Consider the following 9,246-nt stretch of genomic DNA (forward strand, 5'->3'; position numbering starts at 1 on the left):
TGGCGATTTCTGAGGTCGGATCTAGCCAGGCACTCGCTGCCCGGAAAGCTCATGGCGTGCCTGTCCCTCTGGGTCTTCATGGGATATCATGAGGAACTTTCTTTTTTTTTTTTTTTTTTTTTTTTTTTTTTTTTAAATATATATTTTATTGATTTTGTACAGAGAGGAAGGGAGAGAGATAGAGAGTTAGAAACATCGATGAGAGAGAGTCATCGATCAGTTGCCTCTTGCACACCCCCTACTGGGGATATGCCCGCAACCAAGGTACATGCCCTTGACCGGAATCGAACCCGGGTCCCTTCAGTCCCCAAGCCGATGCTCTATCCATTGAGCTAAACCGGTCCCGGCTCATGAGGAACTTTCAAAAAATATATATTTTATTGGTTTTTTAAGAGAGGAAGAGAAAGGGACAGGGAGTCAGAAATATTGATCAGCTGCCTCCTGCACACCCCCCACTGGGGATGTGCCCGCAACCAAGGTACAGGCCCCTGACAGGAATTCAACCCGGGACCCTTCAGTCCGCAAGCGAACGCTCTATTCACTGAGCCAAACCGGTTTCAGCCGTGAGGAACTTTTGAGATCTGCGGGATTTAGGAAAGACCCCATTCTGGGTCTGAATCTGCCCCACCCAGCCTGCACCCTGAGTGTCCCTCTCTCCCCCCATCTTGGTATATGGGGGCGCCCCTGCTACCCCTCATCCCAGATTTAAACAGCTTGTTGGTAGCATCCCCTGGGATGCCACAGACCAGAAGATGAGGTGCAGGGCGGGTTATGCAGGGTGCCCGTCCTAGGCAGAGCAGAACTTCAAACCTGGCACCCAGGCCTCCTTGGGCACCTGTGCTGAGTGATTTATTGCGACTGGAGAGCACTCAGTAACACTGGGTCAATATTGTCCTGGAACACAGTATGTCCCCATACTGCTCCGCAGTCCCCTTCCTACAAGACTGGAGGGATTCCAGCACATCCCAGGCCAGCTGTGGTCGCCACACCAACTCCGCTGAGTGGAACTTCGTGCAGCCAGGAAAGCGAACAAATATCTTTGCTTTTCAGAAGCAAACACAGGCAGACAAAAGGCTTCTGTCGGCCCCAAGCGAAGACAAGTAGCTTGTCAGGTACAGCCCATACTCCAAACACCAGCGGCTTCCTCCTGCCCGTGGTCTCTTCAGGTCGGGTGGCAGTTTATGGAGAACAGACCTCTGCACATGTCCCGTGGGACAGCACCACACAGCGTGTCTCCTGGGGGGAGAGAGGGGCACTCAGGGTGCAGGCTGGGTGGGGCAGATTCAGACCCTGTATTGGAAGAGCCAAAAAAAACAAAAAACAAAACAAAAACAAAACCTTTGAAAATCATGTTTTCTGTTACTGAAGTGTTGCATATTCGTTGCGGAAAAGACAAAAAAAAAAAAAAAAAAAAAAAAAGTCAGAAGGAAACAAAGATTAAACCACACAGAGATAACCAGTGTCAACACCTTCACGTGTATCCCCAGGGATGTCTGTGTGTATTTAACAGTGGTGAGATTATGCTGAGCTATCTCAAAGATGTTTTTTATAAACAGTCACTAAATATTCTTCAACATCACTTATTAAACACCATTTTTAATGGTCACATTAGATCATGAACTAAACCCACATTTATTTAACCTGTTTCCTTTTTTTTTTTTTTTTTTGTGGCGACAAATCTAGCCAGGAGTGAGCCAGGCGTGTACAATGGGGCGGTTTCCCACCTTCCCCGAGTCTCGGGAGCTTCTCCCGGGTCTTCAGAGTCAGAGCGGCCGAGGGGAACCGATGTGCTCCTGACATGTGTGTTAACTGCTGTGAGTGGTCATCTCTGCATTGTGACAAAAGCCAACAAGGGAACAGTGGCCAACTGGGCTCAACTTGACTGAAAATCAATGTCTTATAGGAGCTCCTGTGAGCCTGAAGATACACCCAGATCTCCCCTGTGACCACTGACAACTCACACACATGCGTATTCCTGCACTCACTAACACGACTACACACTCTCAGGCAGGCTCTCGGCCATATACCCAAGGGCACACTTGCACACAGACTTCCTGAGCCAGCACACAGCCAGTGCTCCAACTCTGTGGGTCTTTACCAGCCAGATGGAGGCATCTGCCCTTGCTCACCCGGGAGGCTCTCTTGGCTCACCCCCAGCCTGGGCAAAGTGGATACTGAGCAGATGCACCTGAAAGACACCTCATTGATGTGCCTGTGGTCCGGGCTGCTTCCAGGTCTCGAGGAGGCCACCAGCCCAGGGAGCAAGCCCTTCCCACCCTCCCGCTCCCCCATCGAAGCTTTTTTCTTGGGCAGCATACGATCAAGGACAGCTTTGCACTGGATATACTTCCTCTTGTGCTCATTCATTCGTAAGTGTTGAACAAAAGAGCCCTTTCCCTTGCTACATTTCTAACAGTAAAAATCAACATCAATATTTGTGAATAGTCCATGTGTCATTTTGCCAAGTAGCTTCTCTCCAAAGTGTGAATGAGCTGGGGTGCCAGGCCCTTTCTGTGGCCGCTTTAAGGTAAAGACTCAAGAATGGGCTGGGAGTGTGACAACCTCTTGCCCCATAGCTAGTAATCTTAACACAGAGCTCGAGTCCTGCTTCTTCTGGCTTGTCTACTGACAACTCACACACATGCATATGCCTCACACACACGGCATCGCGTGAGCTCCATCAGCTCATAGGATAGGCTGTGGGGTGGCTGCTGTGGCTGGAGGGAGCCCAGGTCTGTGTCTTTGCTTTACATTGAGGCTTTCAGTGGAGCTGTGTCCCAGGACACTGGGCAGCAGGACTGGCAGTGGGATTGGCCACAGGTGCCCTAAGAAAAGAACCTCATCTTCATGGCTGAGCAGCAGGCCCTGCCAGGAGCAGATTCAGCCTTGCTGAGCCATGGCAGGTGCGTTGCAGGTGTTGTCACAAGGATACCATTCTCTCATGTCCATTTTACAGGGGAGTGATCTGGGCTTACGGAGCCATGAAACTTGACATGAGCCACACCCAGTTCTGCTATCAAACACCAGTTCTTGACTGAGGAGACCACCTTCCATAAGATGCAAGCCTGCAGTGTACGGAGCGACTCCTGGGACCCCTGAAATGGGGGTGTGTGGGAGGGGGTATAATATTGCCACCAGCCTGCAGCAGTCTGGCCCTCCAGGGTGCACTTTCTTGTGGTGTACGCTCCGTTGACGTGGTATTGCTCCGAGGGGGACCACTTTCCTCAGTACCCCATGGAAAAGACCGAGTTGCCTCCTGTGAGCTATATGCCATTTTCTGAACTTATTTAACTGCCAGCAACCATTTTCAGAACTTGATCCCTGTCAATATTTTTTTTCAAAGGCCCCTTTTCAGTCTCAAGGAGCAGGAAGCAATATTCTTTTAAAAACCAATTAGCCACACATTTTTGCTGATTAAATAAATATTTTTACTTTGGACCCAATTGATTTTTCAGATACATGGAACAATGGACTGAGTCACCTGTTTGCAGGTCTGCAGTCCCTTTCCTCCCTGGCCTTTGAAGTCCACGGGAGGCGGCCACACCTGGTGCACGGTGGGACTTGTTCCTATCCCACAGACACATGCCTGGGTCCTTACCAACTTCGAGGGTGTTTGGATATTGGCACTTAATCTGCTAACAGGTCCTTCTTCTTGGAATCCCATGACATGCCCTGCAGGGGAAAACAAAGGGATGGAAACATCTGGGAAAGAGTGCCAGGAAGTCTGCCCCCAGGAGCTCCTCGCACAACCACTGCTCTTGCCAGCTCCTCCCAGAATGTCACCTGGGGTCTTCACCCTGCCTTGTTTATGAAGCCCCGACTTGCCTCATTTCCTGACATCTCTTTCTCTATTTCATGGCTGCCGGTACCAATGGAAGGCAGGTGAGAGAAGCCAAGATTTGTTCCGTTCTGTAAAAGAAGCCTTCAGCACAGGTTTATTCACTCAGCACATGTGGGCTGAGTGCTTACCTATTCCAGGTCCTGCTCTAGGTGCTTGGTGTAGAGTGGACCTTCCTTTACAGTGAGGGAGGCAGGCGAGTGGGCATCACAAGATGAGAAGTGACGTGGAAACAGTGAAGAGGGGAGCATGGCTAGGGGCAGCACTGGGCAGCTTCCAAGTTCTACAGGCAGGAGAGGCTGATCTGGGAGATGCTGTTTGAGTAGATACCTAAGGGAACTGAGGCATTGCCCTCTACACCAGGGATCTGGGGAAAGAGGAGAAGTGGTTCTGACACAGGTGCTCAGAGTCAGGGGCTGGTGACTATGGCCAGCCACAAGGGTGGGTGAATGGGACAAGCAGTACGGCCCGCACTAGTGCTGGCATGCACTGATTGGCGTCAGCACGTCTTCAAGCCAAAATGCCAAATAAGTGTTTGTTTCTAAACCTTCCAGCATTTTGTTCTTGCCTGTGATTATTTTTCTGCTGATCTCCACTAAATCCATGTCCCACTAATCTTATAGTGCTTTTGTTCTTTCTCTATTTTGTACAGATCGACAGGATACCAAACCAGTGAAAGGTCTTACAGGAAAAGTATTTAATTTAGGTAAATAAATGTCATATCAGTTACTTAGTCAAATAGTTCATTTAATACTCTTGAACAGAAATAGCCATAGGGATAAATAAATAAAGATTTAGAGTAGAAAGCCAAAGAAGCAGAATCAACAAATAATTGATATATGTAAACGGGTACCTTTCAATTTTTAGTAGTCCTCAGTTTTGTTGTTTGCACATTCATAAGTTGATTATTTTTGTGATATTAATAGAATTCATTTAAGTGGTTTATTTTCTAATTATTGAAGTGAGCTTAGAACTGGCTTATCAGCTAATTTCTAACTTACACTAAGGGTTATGTGTCATTAAATTCATGTAGCACACCAGAAAGATACACTAGAAAACACATGAAAACACATGATAACCATAACATTTTAATATTTCAAAAGGGGCTACAACACACACAAAATGATCAATGCTATGAAAAAACAACATAGTGATTTAGAATTAGAACAACTTACCTCAAAAGAGTGATTTCAAAGTGACACAAATGATCTGGGAAAAAAATAGAATTATGACAACTAAAAAGTTAAGTAGTTGGACAAATTAAATATTTGAAAAGGCAAATGACTAAACTCAGGAGAGAATTTAAAATATTTTTATAATTTAGAGAAGACTAAACTAGAAGGAACACATCAATGAAAAAGCACAATGAATATTGCCTTAATATTTCTATTTAAAAGAAGTGAAGACTATGTTTCAAAGTAAACAATTCAGGATGAGGAGGACAGGACTCTAGAGGTAGTGGACAAGAGATGGGCAAAGAGGCCCATGGATACACAAGACCCTGAGGAAGAGAGCAAAGCACAGATCAATAGTATAAGTGTAATTCAAGGAAACGTTCCTGGAAGAAGAAAAACCTCTTGAAGATATATATGAAAGCAACTGCATCTCCCAGCCAGCGTGGCTCAGAGGTTGAATGTCAACCTGGAGGTCACAGTTTGATTCCCGGTCAGGGCACAAGCCGGGTTGCCAGCTCCATCCCTAATGTGGGGGATGCAGGAGGCAGCCAATCAATGATTCTCTCTCATCATTAATCTCTCTCTCTCTCTCTCTCTCTCTCTCTCTCTCTCTCTCTCTCTCTCTCTCTGTCTCTCTCTCTCTCTCTCTCTCTCTCTCTCTCTCTCTCTCTCTCCTTTTCCCTTCCTCTGTGAAATAAAAAAATATATATATTTAAAAAAGAAAAAAGCAAGTGCATCAAATCTTGAAAAACCAATACAACGCAACACAACTGGCACCAGGCATTTATTAACAAAGTAAGTGGGCTTTACAGAAAAAGAGAGCTTATTTGGTCAAGAGACAAAAAGACCAGGTCACTCATAAAGGAAAGAAAACCAGGGTCATCTTTTTGGAAGGAGTGACATATTCTAGATAAAGAAAATGTAGACCAGGGACTTACATTCATTCAGCCAAACTGACCTCAGAGTGTTGACAGAATTGCTGCAGACACACACACGGTAAGTGTTCTCCAGAGCCTGGCTGAGGGTCCACCTCACAGTGGTCAGCAGCGATTCCCTAGGGTGACATGGGAAAGAATTTAGGCTCTGTGGGCCAAGAGGCAAACTAAAGGGACTATGCAGGGCCTTCCAGAACCGTTAAAAATGTAACCACTTAGAATGTAAAGACCATTCTTCCTTGGACAGGGCTTGACTGCCATGAGTCAGGCTGTGCTGACTCTGCATATGAGAACTAGGCTGAGACAACTGAAGTAATAGGGGAGCTAGGAATTAAGATCTAGAATTTGGTATCTGGTTTTGGATTCAATATTCTATGTGCAGAACCTGGTACCCAGAATCTGAACACTGAGGAGTTCATAATGTTCCCTTAGGATTCCCTTAGTGTCTGTGGGGACATGATGATACCTCCTCTTTTATTACAGATATTGGTCATTTATATCTTCTATCTTGCTTTCTTTGATAAGTCTGGTTAAAGGTTTATCAATTTTATTGATCTGTTCAAAGACCCAGCTTTTAGTTTCATTGATTTTTTTCTTTATTGTCTTTCTGTTTTTAATTTCATTGATTTCTCTTATCTTTATTATTTCTTTCCTTCTACTTACCTTCAATTTAATTTGCTATCCCTTTTCCAATTTCTTAAGGTGAAAGTTTTGATTGTTGATTTTTTTTTTACTTTAAATACAAGTATTTCTTTATTCTTTCTAATTAGTTCCTACTATAAATGACCAATTCTAAAAAAAATAAAAATAGCCGAAACCGGTTTGGCTAAGAGGATAGAGCATCAGTCTGTGGACTGAGGGGTCCCAGGTTCGATTCTGGTCAATGGTATGTACCTTGGTTGAGGACACAGTAGGGGACATATAAGAGATAGCTGATGGATGACTCTCTCTCATTGATGTTTCTAACTCTCTATCTCTCTCCCTTCCTCTCTGTAAAAAATCAATAAAATATATTTTTAAAAAATAAAAATAAAAATAAATTCTATAAAATTTTCTATAAACATTGTTTAGTTTTGATATAGTATATTTTTATTTTCATTCAGTCAATTCAAAAGCTTTCCAATTTTCTGAGACATCCTCCTAAATGCCTGGATTCCTGTAGTGTACTGTTTAATTTCCAAATATTTCCACATATTGGGAATGGAAAAAGGTATACCAGACTATAGACCAAAAAGGGGTCACATACTAAACCTGGCAAGCTCTGGGCAGGGAAGGGGGTGTCACGTGGCAAGTCATACAAACTCAGACACTGAAAGTAACCACATAGGATGGTCTGAGCATAAACATTCATTTACCTTAAGTGAGTCTATCTATTGTCTTTTTGCATCTAAGATAAAATACCTTTAAAATGTCAGAGTAATCCCTCTTTTATTTTAAGGTTATAGACTGAAAACACCATCATTTTTTTTTTTTTTAATTTCAGAGAGAAAGGGAGAGGGAAAGAGAGAGAGAAACATCAATGATGAGAGAGAATTATTGATTGGCTGCCTCCTGCACACCCCCTATTGGGGTTGGAGCCTGCAACCCGGGCTCCTTGACAGGAATTGAACCTGGGACCCTTCAGTCCACAGGCCAATGCTCTTATCCACTGAGCCAAACTGGCCAGGGCTCATCATTATTTTTAAATCTAATGTCCATAAAGGTTTCAAAGCATTTTTTAAATTAATAGGTCACAGAGCAGTGGTATTGTTTTCCACTTTTTGTGCTCAAAATTGATAGGCTGACAATGGGATCCTCCAAACAAAATAGACAGGGCAGGGAGGGTTCTGTGGTCACGGTGCTTAGGAAACACTGAGCACTAGGGCTCTTTCTGGAAAAACACGCAACACACATGACAAGAAGCCCTGCAGCCAAGAAACAGAGCTTTACTCAGTCCACACCAAGCTGATGTGGAACTTCTCCCCAAGATGCCACCCAGGTTGGTTTTAAATGTGTTTGACACCTCAGTGATTTAGCAGATAAAGGAAAGAATCCCTATTTTGATATCTTGCAAACATACAAGTAAAATGTAAAATTAAAAAATTACAATTATAAATGGTGTACATGTTTGATTTTCTTCAAATCCTATCCACTTACCCACCCATCCAGCTCCTTCACACGGTTTCAAAATACCTGGAGGTGAGGCACCTCCCACACCTGCTCCGGGGGCCTGGGCACAAGGCAGCGTCCCTAGCTGCGGCACCTCGGCGAGGGCCACGGAAGCCTACCCTGCGAGAGGCACTGCTTTGTTTATTCTCTTCCTGCTTTTAACTCTGTAGCAAACAAGAGCATAATACCCGTGTGAAGGTTCAGGAATTGAAAATATCAAATATCAGCAGAAATTGAAGAATTAGGAGCAAAGAAGGGAACACCTTGTGCTTGGTGTCACGTGAATGCCCTAGTAGGGCAGAACAAATGTAAAGGAATCTTTAAAACACACATAATGAAACTGGATGAAATTCAAAACAAGGCAGAGCTTATCAGAGGAGGAAGCTCTGCCCACCAATTTAAGGATTACAACAAAAGGATGCGATGTTTGCACACATGCTCAGTTAACTCTGTGCTCACTCTCATGTCTGCCAATTAACTCTGTGCTCACTCCCCTGGCTGCCCGCTTAGTGGGTCAAGGCTTGGTCAGAGATCCTCATCCTGCAAAGGGAGGCAAGGGTGACTGCTTCATGCAACCACTAGCTGCCATCTTTTGAACACCTACTATGTGCCAGGCACTGTGCCAAACATGACAACATTTCTAGGTGGGGAGGTGGGAAGGTGGGGAGGTGGGGAGGTGGGGAGGTGGGGAGGTGGGGAGGTGGAGAGGTGGGGAGGTGGGGAGATGGGTCCACCTGCAGGCAGGCACTTTCCAGTCAGCAGGGAGTGACAGGTGGTGCAGGGTTCATTCAGACACAGTGAAGAATCTGGGCTCCTCAGGCCAAATGTTCTTGTTGCAGCCCAGGTTCCATGATGACCTCAAGACCATCGGTCTCACAGGAGGCTGGGACCCAATCCACATAGTCAGAAAGAGGATTCAAGTGTCCAGTATCTCATCCCAGCCCTGAGCCGAGCCCTGGGCACTGACCCTCAGGTATCCCACTTCGGGGGCTCGACTCTCTCTGACACTACCACAGACAACACCTCCATCTCATGTCCTTACACCAACAGCACAGGCCAAAATCAACCAGCATCCCAAACAAAGTGGACGATGCTTGAGCATATGAGGAAAGAGCTCAAGGCCCCAGCCCAGTCTCCATTCAGCTGTGTG

The sequence above is a fragment of the Pipistrellus kuhlii genome, unplaced genomic scaffold, assembly GCF_014108245.1.
Source record: "Pipistrellus kuhlii isolate mPipKuh1 unplaced genomic scaffold, mPipKuh1.p scaffold_m20_p_4, whole genome shotgun sequence".
Classification (NCBI taxonomy): Eukaryota; Metazoa; Chordata; class Mammalia; order Chiroptera; family Vespertilionidae; genus Pipistrellus; species Pipistrellus kuhlii.